Consider the following 17,908-nt stretch of genomic DNA (forward strand, 5'->3'; position numbering starts at 1 on the left):
TTTTCAGCCCCAGTATCTGGTACCATGTTTAGCTCATAAAGAAGAACTAATTCCACGAGTCTTGAACTGGATTGCTTTCTATGTCTTCAGCCATGTTCCCAATCCCTCAGCCCCAACTCTCCTTGCATCACAGTGTTTCAGGGTAAGAATGTTCCTATAGGGAAGATTAATCATGGATCTTTTCTGCAACAGACATCGTTCTGCTGTGCCAAGCTCACTTATACACACGAGTCACTCCCAAACTCAGACTTCCTTTTCAGGCCAACCTTGCACAATGAACACACTGGGACCGTCGAGGCCTCCCAGGGCCCTCCTCTTGCTGGGCACTGGCCAGGATACTGTGAAGTAGACTTTCCCAGCTGTTTTGCTTCCAAGAAGGGAAGCAGATAGTGAGGGCGGATGACCAACTATCAGTATCTGAAATGCAAACAGCTCTTTTCCTGCACTGCAAAAGTATAAGTAAGCAGGCTGCTTCTTCAGATGCAGCACAAGGCAGAATTACTATTTTTGTACGCTATTTACTCTTCTTACACCGTGTTCCTTATATGTGAATCTTTCATCAAACTGAGGTTTGAAGCTAATTTCAGCATTTGAAGACCCAGAAGATTTAAAGACCCACAACAGTGTTGATAACGGTGTTTATGTGAGTCAGGGTTTTCTCAAATCACCCAATCTTCCACAATGCTCGCAATTAGCTCCTCCGCAGCCAGAGGTCCTCCCTCCTATGCCTGGTTACAAAGTGAGGAATATGCGAATATGCTAGAGATAAAAGGTGTTCATTTAGCCCCTAGATCACAGTCTCAACCCTGGGAAAGAAGTATTTGCTCAGGTCCAGTCAAGCCCTTTTTATGACATACAGAAAAATAAAATCCTTTTTCCACAGAGACCAGCTTTCAATAACTACGTTTCTAACACTCCTAGAAAGGCTGACATACACTTAGAAAGGTGGCTAAAACAAACATATGGTGTAGCTTAGCTTTTACTTGGTTATTCAAGCATTCAGTAGATTAAGCTAGATTTTGAGGACTAGATTTGATTCCTTTCAATCTCTTATCAATAGAATTTCATGTATTCCATGGTCAAACTTACAACCCCAAATTGTTCATCACGGAGACTGACCAGAGCTTGCCATGAAGCTCAGAGTCCTTGGTCAGACCCGCAGCACTTCATAAACCTGGCATGGTGGTACACAACTGTGATCTCAGCACTCGGGAGGCAGAGTTGGGAGGACCAGAACTTCAAAATCACCCTTAGCTACGTAGTGAGTTCAACACCAGTTTGGGAAACATGAGATCCTGTCTTAGAGAAGGGGAGTCAGAGGAACCCCTGAAATGAGCAAGGAATTTGAAAGGAGAGCAGTGCAAACGCCAGCATCAAGACCGAGTCTTCCATGTTCAAAAGCTTTAGCACGGAGAGATAGTTTTCTGAAAGTTTCCTTTGAAAATAGTATTTGAGGGCTGGGGGAGGGGCTTCACTCATTGGCTTCAGGATTGCCTGCAAAAGCATTAAGGACCTGCATTTTGATTCACTACTGGCCCTTAAAGACAAGGGTCTTTAGCCCCAGCGGGAAGAGGACGTTAAAGAAAAGACAGTCCTGAATATTTGCTGGGCAGCTGGTCTAGATGCAAGCAAGAGTGACTCTGAGTTCCTAGAGAGGTTCTATCTTAAAATAAGATAAAGAAGATGAAAGACTTCCCATTGTCCACCACTGACCTTCAAAATTGCCCACACTGGCAAATGTGATTTTGCCTGCTTACATACATGTACACACTCTTATATACATGTACACACAGACGAAAAAAGAGAATATTACCTCGCCAGCACACTTCACAGCTCTTACTCTGAGCACCTAGGAAGGTGAGCACTTGCTGATTTTCCAAAGTCTGTGCTGATTCCTCCACAGGGAGCATCCACCGGCCCCTAAGGAAAGTCGCCCATTTCTCTCCTGATTGGACTTGGAAACAGTGGACGAGAACTGACTGGTTACATAGTTCCATCCTTGAACTGGTTCACAACACTGCTTTAGACCAAGCAAGTGCGTTTTCTGTAGACCCATCTTGTGTTTTCTGAAGTTATCTGATATATTTATATTTAATGTTCTTCCCTTGCTCTGTTAGCGTGCCTTATCTTGAGAGCTCCTAGGTGAGACAAAAGACCCTGTTACAGTGCTACAGAAACCAGGCTGATGCGTCCTTGGCTTAGCTTTGTTCTCTGTGCTTTTCATCGTTTATGACGATGGTCCTCAGCCTCTCATGTTTAGAGTTTGATATAAAAAACTTAAAAAAAAAATGGTAGAACTAAAACCAAAAATTTAGAACAGGGAAGAAGCAAGAAATCTCGTGGGCCATGTATTTTTATTAAGCTTATATCTAGTACACATTACATAGTCGATTTGGGGTGCCATTTTTATCAAAGAAGACAGTCTGACTGCAGAGTTTGTGAGCAGGGCAGCTGGTCACACCACACTGCAGAAGAACAGTAAACAGAAAATGAATTTAATTTTGCTCCATCTATTTAATATCCAAATTGACATCCTTGAGGCTCTGGCTGTATTCAGCACTGAGCATAATGGAGGCTGAGTGCCCAGGGAGAAGGGCCTTGACATAGAAGCAGCACTTGGAAGCATTAAGCAATCATAAAGAGCAGATAAGCATTCAGATTCCCTCCAGTCCATTTTCCTTTGAATCCGCATAGCTGCCTAGCGTGGTGGGTCAAGGTTACACTTTTACACATTTGGCATCCATCTTAAACGGCAGGATATAAATTCCCTAGACAATGCATGCCTAAAATTGACAGCTACATGGAATTCGGAGAGGGAGAGCGGCGATTCGGCGACCAGATTACACAGGCCGGCTGCATTCCAAAGGGTTTACATGTCCACAGCATCTGGAACAGTTTTAAGGCTTATAGGAAATGGGAATGGATGTTGACAAAGGCGGAATAATACACATTAAGTTCAAAGATAATACAAACAAACTCTTGTAAGCGGTGCCATTGCACACGAAGAAATGCCTTTAATAAGGATGGCTGGGGCAGGCCTGCAGCCGCCACCCACTTTTTGAATGTCTAGACATTGGGGTCGATGGAAACTAAACTAACCAAGTGGTCCAAACCTCCCTCCCTCCCTCTCTCTCTCTCTCTCTCTCTCTCTCTCTCTCTCTCTCTCTCTCTCTCTCTTGCACTACTGAATCTAGCAATGATGACTCAGCCTCTGTCTTAAACTGAAAAATGTTTCTCTTTCTCCTCTTGCTTCAGTGGATTATAAATTTCAGAGTTAATGGTTTGGGTGAGGGAAATAAACACAGAGATGAAAACCAAAAGCCTGGTGGCCATGTGCTTTACCTAAATATTCCCTTTCCTTATGGAGGCTCTGCTTTTCCGGGAGCTATCTACCCTTCTGGTGTTCCGGCCAGCCCACTGGTGATGAGAAGCTGATCTACACCAGCAAACCTCACAGTCCTTACCTTAGTCTGAGCCCGTGAGAATGTGGGGACTTGTCTGGACTTTCTAGAGGCTGGTGATTTCTCCATAGGGAGCTCCCACCAGGCCTTAAAAAAGTTGCTTGTTTCTCTCCTGACTGGGCTTTTAATGGCTGGTAAGGGCTGACTGGTGCAAAGTTCCAGTCTCTGACTAGATTGAAGCTCCATTCCCAAGGTCACCACTTCTAAAGTGCAAAGGTTGAATTGGCATTCTGGAAAGGAAATTGTCATGTAGGTCACACTACAAAGGAAGCAGACGAAAGGAGATGCGTGGATGACCTGCACGGGATTTTACCATCTATCTGTGGGTTTGGGCTGCCTGGGACCCAAGCCTGGCCCTGCTGGTCTATTAGCACATGCTTGTTTGGGTCTTTATTTGCCAGAGACATGAAACCTATATGATATACATAGACAAACATCGAAAAAGTTATGTTACAGTTTGGGCTCAGTTATCTATGGAGGCTTGGTAAATTGGAAGCTGATGGAAAAGGCCAGCAGGCTGGAGACAAAAGGAAGAGTTAAGACGGTTTGCTAGCAAACCCAGATCTCGCAAAGGAAGCCAAAACGCTTTCTGTCGTTAGAATGTCCTCTAATTCCGGGAGGTCAGGAATTTCTGTTCTCCAGGCCGACAGCAGATTTGGTGAGGTTCCTCCACCTCACTAAGGGCAATTTGTTTTACTCAGAGTTAATCAACTTAAATGTGAAAGTCATACAAAAGAAATAAAATAAAATAAAAATAAAAACCTACAAAAACACAAATGAGATTTGACTAGCGATCTGAGCACAGTGTTCTTAACGGTTGGGGGCAAGCTATTTAAACTCTTTGTGTCTTAGCACGTTTGTCTATAAAATGGGATTAGTTCAAGGATGATTGCATACTCCCTGGGTTGAATGCCAAGACATAGTAAACAGTTTATTACACAACAGGAAAACAGAAAGAAAACGTGAGGCATTCAATCCATTGTGCAGTCCAGAGGTATGAACCCCCTCGCCCCATTGACAGCGTCGGTTGATATGGGTGCCATTCGAGGTCTAATTTCCTAAACCGGAAACTCGTCACCTCAGAGAAGGCTCCATTGCTGTTGCCCTTGACTGGGAAGACTCAGCATCAGTCTACTAAGGGAGATGTATTAGTATTGAGATTTAGAATTCATTAGATTTTGGAGGTGTTCTTCACATAAGGACTTAGTAATTAGTGTTATAGAAATCCATCTGGGGTCATTTCTATCAATGGATGACCGGGAAAACTGTCTTGGGACACTGACACCCTGGAGGCCCATGGGACTCACCCCTCAGGTTCAGTGTGGTAACGGAGACTCCTTCCTGCTTTGTGCAGGTGTCTGCTTCCCAGCCCACGCCCGCCGAGGGCTTCTTTCCTCACCTTCTTTCCTTCTGCGTGAACAGCCATGACGGTAGATCAGCGCCTCTCAGGGTGAGTTCCAGCTAGACCACCTGGATCCCAATTATTACCTTCAGGGCTGGAAGACCAGACAGGTGAGTGGTCAGCACTGAAATCCTTGACTTTTAATTTCTCAGGGTAAGATTTAGGAAGTGTGTGTGTGTGTGTGTAAATTTCTTCATGGATATTTCTGCCATAGAGGTTTGAAGGGGTTTGCGCTAAGTTGTCAAGATCTTGCTAATAGCCATGGCGTGGCAGAGTTGCAAAGCTGCACTGTGTCCATTAGAGTTTCTGGGTAGCTCTATCTCTTCTTGTTTAATTGGGTTGCTGCTATGATCACGGTAGCTGGGAACAGTCAGCGTGCCGCTTCTGCACTAATGAAGAGTAGCTGTGCTTACAGAGAGTTTGCTGATTGGAGTTTCAGAGCTGCAAATGATCATGCGCTCTGCCTTCTACAAGCTCTAGGAAAGGCGCAGCTTGCTCCCAAGGTGAATGGCTCACACCCGCAGTAGCTTACACTTAGGGCCACGTTTTAACCACTTAAAAAAAAAGTTTCCTCTTTTAGAGCCCATGAAATCCCAGCAGCTTTCATCTTTAAATCATCCTCAGCTTTATGAAGCGCTTTCAAGAGCGGGAGCTGGAGAGGTAGCTCAGTGGTCACGAACCTTCCTTGTTCTTAGAGAGGACCTGGGTTTTATTACCAGCACCTACATGGTAGCTCACACCTGCCTTTAATTCCTGTTCCAGGAGACCTGACATCATCGTCTGACTTCTGCAAGCACAGACGTGTTACACATACGCATACAGGCAACACACTTATAAAGGAAACTAAGAATAAATCTTTAGAAAGAAAGGGGAAATAGAGGGAAGGGTTTATGGGATTCATCGACTGCTCTGTGGGGAACCGTCTTGCTTTGCCAACACGAGGGCCCACATTCAGATACCAACACCATGGACAAAGTCAACCCGGCTACTGGGGACTCTTGTCCTTCCTCCATGTGGCCGAGCAGTGTGTGTCTGTGCTGTATCCATCTCCAAGAATAGCCTCCTTTCCTCTCTTACTTGTGCCCAGCCAGAGTGGACCAACACAGCTACACCCGACACTCACTCTCCAGCCTCCGGGTATGAGTTCCACACTTGCAAAGGAGAAGTTTTGCATGACCAAGTGTTGCTAAAAAGTCCTATTAATCCAATTACCTAGCAAAGAGATGGGGTGGGATTGTTTGCTATTTCGTGTTGTTCATTAAAGAAATGGTTTCAACCACTTATGTGAAAATTATATAAACAGAGACAGAATCGCACATGGGGACCACACCTGGTTTATCTGAGGAAAATGAGTGATTTCTGCGAGTTTCCTCTCTTCTGTGGTTGGACCCTGTTGTGTCCCTTCTCCATGTTTCCTCCCACTGTGGTCTCTTCTGATCTATGTGGTGTCTGTTTTTCCTCTTTTTATGACATTTCTCACTTTCTGAGAAGCTTTAGATAGTTTTCCAAGTAGCAGGAAAGCCTTCTAATGAGGTAGCTCCTGTCTAAAGCTACAATAAAGACATGCCATCATTTGCCAAGTGACCACTACACACCAAGCCCGCTGCTGCACTTCCGCGCGGACTAGTTCAGCTATTTCTCACTGCAAACCCACAAAGTAAACATTAACTTTTTTTCCTTTCAATCAGAGAAACTGGAAGTTCTGTGTCGTTAAACGGCCTGTATGAGTTCACACAGCTAGTAAATTGAGCGGCTAGGATTTAACTTCATCCTCGGGATCCTCAGGCACCGTGAGCTATTGCTACTGATCTCTGGAGGTGTTATCCAAGGACATGGAGTGAACTGGAGTCTCCTGGCTGGGAGTGCCTGCCCTGCAGAGCCAGATCCTTGCACTGGTGATGACACCTAGTCCCCATCTCCGTGAATAGCTGGCGTGGCTCCTTGGCTGAAGCTCAGAGAAGACAGAGAGGAAATTCAGGGATGAGGCTTTTTACACATAGCGCTTTTCATCCAATTTAGACTTTATTTATTCATCGGTGCTTTTCTAGGTCAATAGGAAGGCGAGGAAAGAGTATCCTCTCTGCGGCAGCTGGAGGAGAAAACTGTGCAATGGGCCTGTGGGTGGTCATTTCATGTTGCTTTCTGGGTTAAAATGATGTGGTTTCTTATGTTGTCCGTGGAACTAGCAATTATCATTCCCTCTTCGACTGAAGCAGTTATTTTTGGTGAAAAGCTATTAAGTCTTTTGACTGAGAGCATTTTGGGTACCCTGTGGTTGGCTAGCTATGTTTAGATTCCTTACTCACTGACCTTGAATTAATTCCCCGGCCTCTCTACTTCTCTCTTGATAAGCTAAGAAAGGCAGAGTGATGTGTCAATATCTACAAGTTAGAATGAAAAACACCGTAACAGCATTTGAATATCTAGAATATCATTTTAGTTCTTCAAGTCATAGTTTAACCCCCCCAAAAAAAATCTTACTTATTTACAAGTAATTATCCCAATTATCACTCGTTTATTTTGTGCTTTGGGCATGACAGCATGTACATGATGAATCTCAAACTGAGTTTCCTGACTGCGTCTACGTTCTAATTACCTGTCTCCATCTTGTCTAAAGAGATGAGCGTTAGTAGCATCCCTCTCTCCTGCAGACTTTTAGTGTCTTCACTCCGCCCTGACATATGAATTTAATCAGCAAATGTAATTTGTTAAACATTTCCCTACTTTTTGGTACTAGTTGACTGTACTTGGCAATGAAGGAGACACTAAAGCAACCTTAAACAATGCTGTTACCCTGTAGGGCCAGCGAAAACAGTTTACATCAAAAGATAATTATCCTCCCCAGTGTATAATCAGAGTCAAGGAAAGAGCTAAATGCTACACATGAGTGAGAAGCCTCTCTTTACCGTCCACTGAAGCAGTGCTCTCGGGTAATGTCAACTCTCCAGCAACTCTGTAAAATACACCAATTGGATCATGTGATAAATGCTCTTGTAGCCAGCTGGTCACTCTCTATGGTGGTTTGGATAAAAATATCCCCCATAGGAATTCTTGAGCCCAAGACGATGGTGCTGTTTGGGAAACCTTAGAAGGTGTGGTCCTGTGGAGGGAAGTTTATCACCTAGGGTAGATTAGGAGGCTTTCAGGTTTCAAAGCATTCCCTAGTGCTTTTTCTCTGCTTCATTCTTGCAATTCAAGATGTCAGTTCTTTGCTTCCAGCCTCTGTCATCTGTTGCCATAGTTACTGGCTGCTGCCATGGGGTCCTGATCATTACGGATTCAAACTCTGGAACCCTAAGCCCAAATAAAGTCCTTCTTCTGTAAGTTGTCTTGACCATGGTGTTTTATCACAGCAATAGAAAGCTAACTAATAAAAACATCCTTTTATTAACCTGTACCTTAAAGTTCAGGCCTACTGATCAATCTAAGGTGTTTAAAGTGTCAGTACAACTTCTTATTGAAATAATATGACATGTATTAATAAAATACGGGGACCATAAATGGAAATATGCTTGTTGCATGGAAATGAAATTCATTTCTCTTAAAAACCTATAAGCCTGAATTATTGAAAAGTTACTAATGAATTAGTATTGCCTGAAAAAGACTAGTGGGGACACACAACAAAAATGTAGGAAGACTTGATCCTCTCAATACTTGTGAGGTTCTTAACTCTGCTTTGAATAGCTCAGCGCTGAGAAATATGGAAGATGGTGTGCATACACTATCCTTGAGGAAGACTCGCTTGGCATCCTGCTGGGGGACTCATGATCTTAGAAAAAGTACCTACACCGAAAGCTTAGTGCTGCAGTGTGTAGCTTTTTAAGTTTTAAGTTGAAATATCTATGAAAATATGAGCCACTATCACGATTTCTTTTCTAGCCATATTTTGGTGATTGATTAATGACTAAACTACTGGTTTTGCTACCATGAAATTATACAAAAAAATTTTTATTGATGACATGGAAGAAGAAGGCATTAGTTAGAGGGTTGGCTTTTAATAGTGAGTGTGATTTTGTCACCGTACGGGAACAAAGCAACACTCTTCAGGAGAAAGCAAACACACGAATGGTAGGAGGATTCAACGTTTAGGTTATAAAAGATAAAACTCCATGCAGCAGGCTGAAGAGAGGGGATCAAAAGGATGGGACAGTGGAGGAGATGGGGGATGAGATAGCAGCTACGAGGAGATACTAAGCCCTTGACCGCTTTTTCAATCACAATTGTGAAATTAAGAAAGTAATACTTTAAGGTAGTTTCCTGACAGCGCACAGAGTGTGGTAACTTACAGAGGCAAATAAAACTTTCTTTGGTGCAAACTCAGATAATGGGAGATATCTTCACGCAGAGCACTCTGGTGGGGAAACTGAGGCCAAGCGTGACTTTCAGAAGGAGAGCGCAGCCTGGGGAAGCAATGCCATGGGCAGCAGGAAGGTTGGCACACTGTTTTGTTAGCCCTGGCTCAGAAGAAAGGTAAAGATGGTGCTGCATCTCCACTGCCATAGAGAGGGGTAGAAGAAGAAGGCGTGGAAGACATTTTTGCAAATAGCTGTGAATTCTCTTCCATAGAGAGCGAATTTGTTATTTGGCTGAAATCCTCTTCCATGCGGAATTTTCACTTCTTTTGGGAGAATCAAGCACGATGTTTTTATCAACATATGGATATCATTAGAAAACAGTCATGAGGAACACAATATTTAGAGTGAAACAGCATTTCGTTCAAAGTCCAGATGTAACATTTGCCAGCTAAATAACTTGAAGCAAATTTCCTGAGCACTGAAAAAATTTATAAAGATGCCGTAAAATAGGAACTACATCACCTCGCTCATAAAGATCCAATCCTAACTTCACCATGCACATCGAAAGCGTTTACCATACTGCCCATCAAGAAGGTCTAGGAGACTGAAATGTTTGGCTCATTAAATACTGTCTTTAATAAATCATAAAATTATAACAGTGGAGATTTCCCAACTTCTTTGATAAAGGAGAAACCAAATTAACTGTGGATTTAAAATAATACATTAACATTCATATTTCCAGGTCTTTGAGATACCAACGTTTCTTTTTCCATGAGAAAACAAGAAATCATAACTATTCTCTATGTGTCTAGTTCACTGTTTGTTCACCATTTAGGGAACAGAGACTTTGTAAATGAAAGATTATCATGGCTTTGAAGCCAAGATCTGAATGTCAGGATTTTGGTATACATTGTCTGTGCCCAGTGGGTAGTGATTTCTTGGAAACATACACAGAAATACTGGGCATCCACCCATAGCATTTCTCAATTGTTTATGAATTGTTACGCTCATATACAATAGAATTTAGGCAAATCCTTGGCAGAGAACTTCTTTATAAAAAAAAAAAAAACACAACAGTTCAGAGCCTTCATTTGGCGCGACTCTTTAATGTGTGGGTTTGTGTTTCCTGCCTTCTAGTTTCCCTAAAAAATATATAATGTTGTAGAGACACACACATACCCATTCATTAAGCACTTTGAAGCAGTCATCTGTGATATTTTCAAACACAACATTACTTTCCCAACATGGTTGAAAATCCCAAGAATCTCCTTCCCACTTGAATTCTACCAATTGATACTGGAGACAGCAACTCAAAGCAGAAGAAGAAGAAGAAGAAGAAGAAGAAGAAGAAGAAGAAGAAGAAGAAGAAGAAGAAGAAGAAGAAGAAGAAGAAGAAGAAGAAGAAGAAGAAGGAAAGAAAAGAAGAGAAGAGAAGAGAAAAGAAAAGAAAAGAAAAGAAAAGAAAAGAAAAGAAAAGAAAAGAAAAGAAAAGAAAAGAAAAGAAAGAGAAAAAATATACCTAATGGTACTTCTGGTGCAGATCAATCTTAGTTAAGGGAAATTTTGTGGTTTAACATCTTGTCCCATGCAAATCTCTATCCATGACTTGGAGAGAACTGTTCTCTAGGGTAAGTACCCAGAACTGAGTCTTTATAGAGCCTCTTGCATCATTCCAGTAAACTATCTCTTTGCAACTACATGACCAGCAGCAGATGATTGTCACGACGTAATAGTAATATTATTATTTACAGCGATGACGTAAGTCCTTATGATTGCTATTTCCATTGCTATTGATTACTTGAGCACAACTAAGTCTAAGTCTGCATGTGATTAAAAACATTGTCCAGTCTGATGTGTGAAAAGCCGCAGAACAAAGCACCATGGGACCGTCTTTTAAGGAGCACCTGATCGTGAGTGAGCGTTGGCAGCGCCTCCTCCCTTTGCAATGGGAGGCGAAGGAAACACTAATAGGGGATGGTCCATCCTGAATTCTCTGCCCCTGCTCTCCGAGGGCACAGAGATTACACCCAGCAAAGATGCCCTGTCAAGATGATTTAGCAGGAGGAAAGAGAGCTGCTGGAGGGGAATTCTGGAGGGGGATTTGTGCTCCAGATCAAAAACGATTTTAAGTGGTCTTCTCGGGTGGCCTGTGTGGAGACACGCAACAGCCCAGACTGCTGTTTTTCCAAGAGGTTAAATTTCAAAAAGAGGAAACAACAGCAAACAGGCTGCCAATTTACCCCACAATGTCACAACTGGCTGACGATCTGTTCAAAGCAAAACCGCTCACTTCCAAATTCCTGGATCTGCTTTATGCTTAAACATTAAACCCTGAGGAAATTTTAGAGTGAGCATGTCACATTTATGACTCCTGGGTAAATGGCTGTGTGCAAACACACCGGTTCTCCCCGACAACTCTTTGTCCTGTAATTGAGCCTGGAGGTGGGGTGCAGTGAGAGCCATTTTCAATTTAGCCTACCCTGCTAGGAGCCACCCAGAAGGTCTCAGGCAGGATTTAAAATTCACTTCATTTCTCCACGGTGAAGTTGCGAGGATGCTTCTAAGCACAATTCCAAAATAAATGTCATAGAGAATGAGGGTTCCTTTGCCAGGCACAAAGAGCTGGTCTGGGACAGTGAGACTGACCAGAGTTCATGTCCCTCAAGTCCTGTCTGCCAGGGTGCCCTCTTCAATCTGGCAGTGGTAATGTGGGGAACCTGGTTCTGAATGTGTGTCGTGGTTGGGGCAGGGGGACTGGACTCCTTCAGAGAAGCTTGCTGGGAGAGGAAAGGAATATAAAACCAGAGAAGCAGCTAAGGTCACTGAGTCTAGAAACTTAGAGAGGTGTAGCAGGAATTAACTCCCTACACAAGCACAGCTTCCTTCTAGAAAGTTCTCTTGATTCATAGGGACCAAGATCCAGTCTGAGAACAAATTTAAAGTCTGATGAATTTTGCAGGACTGACCCATGAAAATGCTAGTTGTGGTTTCTTTATCATTGGAAAGGAAACAATAGCAGTGAAATGCAAGTCCTCTGAGCCAGGACCATACTTGTACCTCAGCTGTCTGCAAAAAATGTATGCGCGCAGACTTCAGACATTCCTCTGCCAGCTGCATGCCCAGCGTGTGCGCAACTAGCTTCCCTTGTGAGCAGCTAGTTTCGTGCGTGAGTGTGCGTGTGTGTGCACATGTGTTCGTGCATGTGTGCATGTGTGTGTGAATCCGTATCTGTTAGTCTGCCTGCTAGTTTTCAGTAAAGGAAAACCTATAAAATGAAAGTTCGTAATAGCACTCATCATAGCTATAATCTGACATTTCCATGACATCACTAGGTAGTTATTCATAAATCTGTTACTCATCCAGAAGAACAAGCATGCGTGCTGATAGAGCACAAATTGAATGCCTAATCGCTAACAATGCTGGGCCCTTTCTTCTGTGAATTACAGAGCAATAACTGAGATTTACTGAGTGCTCCTCGCCTTCCGGCTTCCATGCTCAGCACTTTACAGACATCGTGACATTCGATTCCTTCAAGAATTCTAATGATCCTATTATCATCTACCTTTCCAGTGACTGGGGCTTAGAGCTAGTTTTACCTACCAATAATAATCATTTAGAACATTTTATGGGATAAATGACTTCACTCTAGGCTTACTCAAGTTGGTTTAATAATCAGTGATTTATAATTATATGGGAAATGGGAGATTTGGGGGTAGAGTTAAAGGAGGAAAAATTGCCTGAGAAAGTAACCCAAAGTTTCCATGCTTTGGAAACTGGTGGTGTGGGGTTCTCTCTCTGTCTCTTTCTCTGTCTCTCTGTCTCTGTCTCTCTGTCTCTCTCTCGGTCTCTCTCTGTCTCTCTCTCTCTTCCTCCCTTTCTCCCTGCCTCTCTCCTCTCATCCCCACAAAGATATTGCTGTGCAGCCCATGAGAGCTGAAAATTCAGCACCTTGCTTTGGTCTTTCAGGTGCCAGAAGGAGAGCATGCTCCATGCCTAGCTTCTTTAGCCATTTGTGAAAGGAAAGACTACAGCTGACTTGAAGAGTAGGTATGGGGTCCAGCAGGACGCAAAAACCCAGAATCAAAACTCTAGCAGTGTCTTAATCTGGGTTTCAGCTGTTGCAATGAAACATCATGACCAAAAATCCAGTTGAAGACGAAAGGGCTTATTTGGTTTGCACTGCCATATATCACTGTGCATCACTGAAGGGCATCAAGGAAGGAACTCACACAGGGCAGGAACCTGGAGGCAGGAGCTGATGCAGAGGCCATGGAGGAGTGTTGCTTACTGGCTTGCCTCCCATGGCCTGCCCAACTTGCTTTCTTCTATGACCCAGGACCACCGGCCCAGGGGTGGCATCGCCCAGAAAGTGTTGGACTCTTCCCCGTAAATCACCAATTAAGAAAATGGTTTTTACCTCAAAAAGAAAATAGTGATTACCTCAAATCAATGAGATGAATATTATCAACCCAAGAAAAATCAAATATGGATATCCTCTGCACTCTACACAGTGAATTACTTGTGCCAACTCTATTCCTGAACCTGCATGCTGCCAGCTGTTGACTTGACCACATCTGGCCTCTTTAACATTCTTAACAGAGTCATTGTAGTGGGCGCTGGGTCACTTAGTATTTACACCAATGCTAAGCATTTGGTAATTTCTGTCTATCAATATGGTTGTCATACAAACATATCAGAGTTCCTAGACAGTGGCACAAGCCCTTTTCCTCGAGAATGTGTGGTGGCTGCTAAATTAAATCATTGTAGCTAAATGATCTTTTCAAAAATAATAACTTCAAAACTAGTATATTCTATATGGTTCATGGAGCAGGGGGAAGATGGGTGAGAATCATAGCAGGCAGTATTCTGGAATCCTCTGGGGGGCTAAAGGAGGAGTATGTCTCTGTCATGTATACGTAGAAGTATGTATGGATGTGTGTGTGTATGATGTTTCAGTCCATGTGTATATGTATTATATACATTTGTATGTAATTAAAGTGTTGCTTAAAATACTTCCTTATATTAGTTTGATGTTAGGCTTTTTGAGCTTTTTTGGGGACCCGCCACTCAGCTCCCAAATGAGTCATACACGGAGGCTTATTCTTAGTTATAAGCGTCCTGCCTTCCTTCATTTGCATTGTCCCATCTACCCTTTGGTCTCTGTGTTTTCCATTCTCTTACTTCTTTAAATCTTACTCTTACTCCATGAATTGCTGTGTACCTGGGAGGCTGGCCCCTGATGTCCTCCTCCTCGGGCTACTACTCCAAACTCCTCCTATTTATTCTCTCTGCCTGCCAGCCCCGCCAACCCTTTCTCCTGCCTCACTATTGGCCGTTCAGATCTTTATTAGACCATCATGTGTTTGAGACAGGCAAGGTAGCACATCTTCACAGAGTTAAACCAAGGCAAGATAAACTAAAGTAACATGCCTTAACATAATATTCCCAACACTTCTGTCATACTCTAATATCCTGATGTGTGCCAATGATATCGTGATGTTATTACACCTTCTTAAAATCAGGGAACAATGCTCTCCTTCTATCTGATGACTACTTAAAACTTCCCATAAGACCGTCCTCCTGAGGAGGAACAGATGGACTCCGGGAAACTTCGCCATTATCCTTAGAGAGGCCTTTTATGGTCACAGCCAGTCGGGTCTTTGTTGGCATGCTCCATCTCATCCAACTCCTCAACAGTAGTCAGAGAACCCAACAGACTCTTTGTGTCGTTACAAAGCTTTGTGCTAACTTCATAAAATTCAATGGTCTCTTCCCCAAATATCTCTAGAAAATTATTAATGAGCACTTCAACAATAGAAATCAATAATACCACGAGGCAAAAAAACAGGATGCTCTGTCTTTTCATGAAGCATAAAGGCACATTTGACATCAGAGTCTTGAAGTGAAGAAAAATTGGAAGCCCTGAGTTATAAGAAAAATTATAAATAAAACATGAGCCCACGAAATGACTAAGAGTATTATGACCATGTATTTAATTATACTGTCAGTACAATACATTATAAGAAAATAGGAAATGTTCCAATATTTTCACTGAAAGAAAGAAAATGCCTGCTTCTCATGGACGCATTTTCTCAACTGAGCTTCCCTCCTCTCCGATGACTTCAGCTTGGGTCCAGTTGCCACAAAACTAACCAGCACCAGTAGTTAGTAGATACTATTTTCAGTAGTTAGTAGATACTATTTTTTAAATACTTTGTTCTTCCTTTATGATACCAAGTATCCACGAGAAATACTAATTTAGGTCATTGATGGTAGCAGATACTTTGTGCTCTTATATTACAAGAAGGGAAGCCTGGAGTTTTGGGGAAAATATTTTGTCATGATGGCTTAAATTTTAGCTCACATTCACCAAGAATAATCAAGTCTAGGAGGCCCGGTAGAGAAGCCCAGCCTGCATTTTATCACTTACTCAGTTTAATCAAATGTTGTTATCTCAAGAATCATTGTCTATGTAAAGATTTCCCATTCCATTTTTCCCCAGAAAAACTCCACCTTTTTTTTTCTTTTCTTTTCTTTTCTTTTCTTTTTTTTTTTTTTTTTTTTTGGATTTCCAAGACAGGATCTCTCTGTATAGCCTTGGCTGTCCTGGAACATGCTGTGTAGACCAGGCTGAACTCACAGAGATCTACCTGCCTCTGGAGCCCTTCTGTTGGGATTAAAAATACGTGTATATTTCTTTGTTAGCTTTTCTCCCTTCTCTCACTCTTTCCAAAAGAAAAATTACCATCACCGCCACCGTCACCTTCACTGCCACCATCACCAAACCCTTTTTGGTTCTTTGGTAGTTTCATGCACTGATATAATGTGTTTAGGTAGTTTCTACCCTCTGCACCCATCCCCTTCCAGACCCAATCCCCACATCTCCTCCCAACTTCTTTTTCTTTTCCTTCTCCTCTTCTTCTTCCTCTTTTTTTTTGCTGATTAAAACTGACTCTCCTTCCACACGGTCCTGGCTAATTTTATGCCAGCTTGACACAGGCTAGAGTCATCTGAAAACAGGAAACCTTAGTTGAAAAAATGTCTCCATTAGATCCATCTGTAAGGCATTTTCTCAATTAGCGATTAATTGGGGAGGGCCCAGCCCATGGTGAGTGGTGGTGTCCCTGGCGTGGTGGGCCTGGGTTCTATAAAAAAACAAGCTGAGCAAAGCCATAGGAGTAAGCCAGTGTTGTGAAATCTTGTTTGTGTTCTGACAAATAAAGCTTGCTGGAGATCAGACGGCCGAGCTAGCTACAACTTAACCATAGAGGTCTGGAGATCTGTACAGAAAGGAGACAGGAAATGACAACACGGGGCAGAAACAGGAAGTGATAAGGCGAGTCATAGACATGATCTCATCTCTTTCCGTCTGAGAATTCAGAGAGGTAAGAAATTTCTGGTGGCTTCTGCTCTGCTTCTCTGATCTTTCAGCTTTTACCCTGACATCTGACCCTGGGTTCTTATTGATAAAACTAATAAGGAGCATGCTCCAAGCCAGTAAGAAGCACCCCTCCATGGCCTCTGCCTCGGTTTCTGCCTCCAGGTTCCTACCCTGTTTGAGTTCCTGTCTAGACTTCTTTTGATGAACAACAATGATATGATATCATCAAAAGAAGTCTAGACAGGAACTCAAACTTGCTTTTGGTCATAGCGTTTCGCTGTAGCAATAGAAACCCTAACTAAGACCCCCAGCAAACATCAGTTACCAATAGTTTCTCAGCTAGGAGTAGAATCCCATCAGCTCTCCCCTCAGCACGCTAGGGGATTGACATGAGCTCCCGCCCCCTGCAACATGCTAAGGAATTGACTAGCCTTTACTACATGTCCAAAGTACCCACAGTCAGGGCTAACTCTTGAACCAAAACACACCTGGGAATGACTGGTAACCTGTCAGCCAGAACCAAAGACTGGCCAGACTTCACTGGGCATTGAGAAGCAAGAAAAGCAAGTGCATTCATTAGTAAAGATAAATTTTCTGTCTCTGAAGTTGAGACTAAAATACGATACAGGTACATATGGAGAGAGTGATATACGTCTCTTTAGAAAATACACTCACATAGTGTTAAGTCAAACAAAATGAAATTTAATACTGCTTCCTATGTCCCCAAAGTACTCAAAATGAGAAGAATTTGTGGCTGAAGAAGAAATACTTCCATCCTCCTTCTTCCCAGACACAGTGGATGCTAAACAGTGGCAATCGCTAGCTGATATGCATCCTCTCATTTTCTCATGATGACAGTTGGGATCCAACTACATTAGCAGGAATTTGGTCACATAGGCAGAGAAACTTTGCTATAATGAAAAAGGAGGGGAATAAGCCCCAAACATGACTCCCAGAGTCCCGACACACTACAGGAGTGACACGGTCATGTCTGCATGTCTGACAGGAGCCAAGAAAAACTGGGAACAGGCGTCATAAAATACTCAGACATAGAGGGTGATGCATATGACCCCCGGGCTGTGCAAGTGGCAACTGATTCTTCCCAGTACACCCCATCCTGTTAATTTTTTTTTTTTTTTTTTTTTTTTTTTTTTTTTTTTTTTTTTTTTTTGGTTTTTTGAGACAGGGTTTCTCTGTGGTTTTGGAGCCTGTCCTGGAACTAGCTCTTGTAGACCAGGCTGGTCTCGAACTCACAGAGATCCGCCTGCCTCTGCCTCCCAAGTGCTGGGATTAAAGGCGTGCGCCACCACCGCCCGACCATCCTGTTAATTTTTAGCTCATATAGTAAATGTATTTTCTTTTTCTTTTC

This window comes from Chionomys nivalis, chromosome 22 (assembly GCF_950005125.1).
Source record: "Chionomys nivalis chromosome 22, mChiNiv1.1, whole genome shotgun sequence".
Classification (NCBI taxonomy): domain Eukaryota; kingdom Metazoa; phylum Chordata; class Mammalia; order Rodentia; family Cricetidae; genus Chionomys; species Chionomys nivalis.